At 33.0% G+C, this 3,425-nt stretch overlaps 1 protein-coding gene across 3 annotated transcripts in view; it reads right to left on the reverse strand.

Moving 5' to 3' along the window:
- Positions 1-3,419, reverse strand: part of GUF1 (GUF1 homolog, GTPase) — a 19,769-nt gene extending 16,350 nt beyond the window's left edge. The window contains exons 1-4 of one of the 3 annotated variants that reach the window (XM_027906938.1): positions 3,327-3,419; positions 1,654-1,731; positions 771-854; positions 236-300 (exon numbers count right to left, since the gene is read on the reverse strand). The gene's annotated coding sequence lies outside the window, so the exon portion shown is untranslated. Of the gene's footprint in view, positions 1-235; positions 301-770; positions 855-1,653; positions 1,732-3,326 lie in introns of those variants that run through there. The other 2 variants (XM_027906939.1, XM_027906937.1) reach the window with 2 other exon arrangements.
- Positions 3,420-3,425: the final 6 nt, after the last annotated feature.

Here is a 3,425-nt window from a genome sequence, read left to right on the forward strand (position 1 = left end):
AGGGTAATCAGGCATTGGAACGGCCTACCCAGAGAGGTGGTGGATTCACCATCCCTGGAGGTTTTTAAGCAGAGATTGGATGTGGCCCTTAGTGCCATGATATAGTAATTGGAGTTGGATCAGGGGTTGGACTTGATGATCTTGGAGGTCTTTTCCAACCCAATCTATTCTATGATTCTATGATTCTAATAAACCTTAAAAGGTTAATTAGATATATAATTAAATACAGACTTACGGTGGGATCTTCTCAATGACCTTTTGAAGAACTTTTTCAACATTTGTTCCTTGTTTAGCAGAAATCTAAAAAAAAAATCCAACAATTTTGCAAGACACAACTTACACTCATTCAATATCAATTACAGTGTCACGTTTACTTAAACAGTTTTGGAGGCCCTAGAGAATACTCCCCATAAAACCACTCTGAAGGACACTTTAGAATGCTATTACTGTGAAATGGTTATTTTCTCATAGTTAAATGTTTTCTCTTGTGAATGGCAATTATTGGTATGATAGAAATGAAAATTTATGGATCGACAATGAGAAAATTTTAAGTCTCTGATGCCATTCATCAAAACATACTTGAATTTTTAACTGAAAAGTATTTTCTCCACTCTTTTACAGGAGACAAACTTTAAATAAATTCATCTGTCAGACAAAGACATGCACACAGATGGCACCCTTTTGATTTACTACATGTACATGTCTTTCATTAGCTACAAAGCAGATACTGTTATACCATCAGCCACGTTATAAAACTTAAGAGGTCTTACCCTTATGCATTCATCTGCAGGGATATCAAACAGCTTCTCAATTTGTTTTTCAACTCTTTCAGGGTCTGCATTCTTCAGGTCAATCTGAAAAAAAACCAAACTGCTCAATATAAAAGCAATCGCTCTTTCATATGATCCAGCATCTTTTTCCAGAAGTACGAGAAACCTTTATGTATTTATGAGTAAATACTGGCTGTCTTCAAGAAATGATCAAGATTAATTTTAGAAAGTCTTCCTTCCTTGACTCCAGTAAGGATGCTCCCTGCAACTAATCTATTTTTGGCTTGTTTCATTAGGCAAAACACTGTTTTTTCCAAGAGTTGGAAAAATCTTTAGTTTACAAAGTAATTTTAAATCATTAAGTGCTACCTACACTGTTTTACAGGATCAAACATTAAGTACAATATACATCTACAGAAAGCAATTAACATAAGCTGAGCAGTAACTAATCTTGTGATTCCAATAATACAAGCCTCAAAATTGTATAAAACATAACACTTGGATGTCATTTAAAACTACAACTACATTTTTAAATATTGAGCTGCTACTCATTGAGCCTCCTCAGTATCAATGGACTTTTAACACCATCAATTCCAAACGTAAGCCTGGCACTACAAAGTCCACCACTAAGCCATGTACTTAAGTGCTACGTTTTTTAAATACCTACATGTATTTTATGACATTTGTTAAACAGACAACAAATACAGACAATTCTTATTACATTCCAGTATTATTATATATATCTATTATACCATTTTTTTTCATTATATACTTCATTATATACTTTCATTATATACTTCTATTTCAGGATACATTTCTTATCAGTCTTCTACACACTTAAACAACCCAACTATTTAATAGGAAAGTCTAAAACTTTTATTACCTTATTTATGACAGGAATTATTGAAAGCTGTGCTTCAAAAGCAAGGTAGAAGTTTGCCACTGTCTGAGCCTGAATACCCTAGAAAATAAGCATTACTAAAGTTTAATATAGAAACTTCCTGAGTTTTGGTGTGTGCTTGGGTTTGGGGTTTTTTAAGCATACTATACAATTTAAGATTACTTCACTATTCTATTCACTCTTTTATTTCCAAGATGGAAAATAAGTAAAAGGATTATACACAATTGCTGAGAAAAAAAACAGTTTTCCTAATTATAATTTCTCATAATCTGCATATAAGTAAACAAACTAATAATAATGTATGTGTGGCCACTTTAATGGAATTTTCATAGATAACATAACATACATTATGCACCAAGTACATATTTTCATGTATGTTACAATTTTAGCTATTCAGAAATAAATAACTGGTATCTCAAAGAAGACATTTTTTTTTTTTGTTCTCAACAAACTATTTACAAATGGACTCTGACAAAGAAAAAGGGATATTTATCATGGTGATAAGACTCTAATTACTCCACGCATCAGCAATATACCTTCAACTTACCTTACAGTTACTTTCATAAAAGAAAGCAAATGATAAAGTTTATACCTCACATTTCTTTCACAAGGATAGCAGAACAACAGCTCTGATTAGATGAAAAGGAAAGATTCCCTTCCAGATCCAAGTACCAGACCAAGGAAAGCAAAGCGACAGAGATGCTAATGAATGAGGATATAAAGCAATATCATCTCAACTGGACCGGAGAGGGCAGAAGGGGGGATGAAGAGAAGAGAAGGAGTTAAAAAACATCTACTTGTTGTCTTTCCTTTGTTCAGAACAGATCAAATGGAAGATTACTTATATGGGGATATTCATTACGGATATATGGGCCTAACTTTTTAGGTAATATAAAGAAGTAACAAAGAATGCTTATTAAAAAAAAATGCAATTAATAAGTTGAGTTTGTAAGCCTTCTGACAGAAAGACAATTAACACCAAATAATCACACAATATTTAAATATGACATTAAAAAATTAAATATAAAAACATCAACACATGTAGGGGACATACTTATTACTAAAGCTTACTTAAAAAGTTGACTTGCCCATCAAGCTAAGAAGTAAGTGTTCATAATCATTGGGAGTTAGTTAGTTAGTTAGGTTTGGGTTTTTTTCATAAAACATGGGAAACACTAGCATTCATTTGACCCTTGTACAATACAATCATAAATACGCCACAGAGAAAATTCTCACAAAGTATTTCATTGATAATGTGCCCATATTTAAAATCATGATTTCATAATTCTCATATTCTAGTCTGTTAACTGAAGGTACTCAAATGGGTGTTAGTACAACAGCTAGAAGAAGTTCTCCAGACTGCCATTTGCAAAGTTCATACTCTCCAAAACACAGGATCTGAATTCCTCACTAATCTTGTGCTATTATTGCTATGCCATGGAGCTGTGGTATCTTTTAATAAAAGTATTTGTCTCTAGATTTTTTCTAAAGCCCCATTGCTCTTCTTCTGCAACATAATACTTTTACGGAGATAAATGAAGGGCAAAAACAGTGGTGGAAAAACTAAAAAAAAAAAAACCACCACTAACCTTCGCTCTAGCTTACTTAAGGAAATACTGAAATTCTAGATAAGAAACAAGAACTAAGAACTCTACCTCATTTGCATCCACTACAAGTATGACACCCTGACAGGCAGACAGTGACCGTGACACTTCATAGCTGAAATCTACGTGACCCTGTGGAGAAAACAAATG

Source organism: Empidonax traillii, unplaced genomic scaffold (assembly GCF_003031625.1).
Source record: "Empidonax traillii isolate 1590-97213 ecotype Southwest subspecies unplaced genomic scaffold, ASM303162v1 scaffold1378:size168296, whole genome shotgun sequence".
NCBI classification, from domain to species: domain Eukaryota; kingdom Metazoa; phylum Chordata; class Aves; order Passeriformes; family Tyrannidae; genus Empidonax; species Empidonax traillii.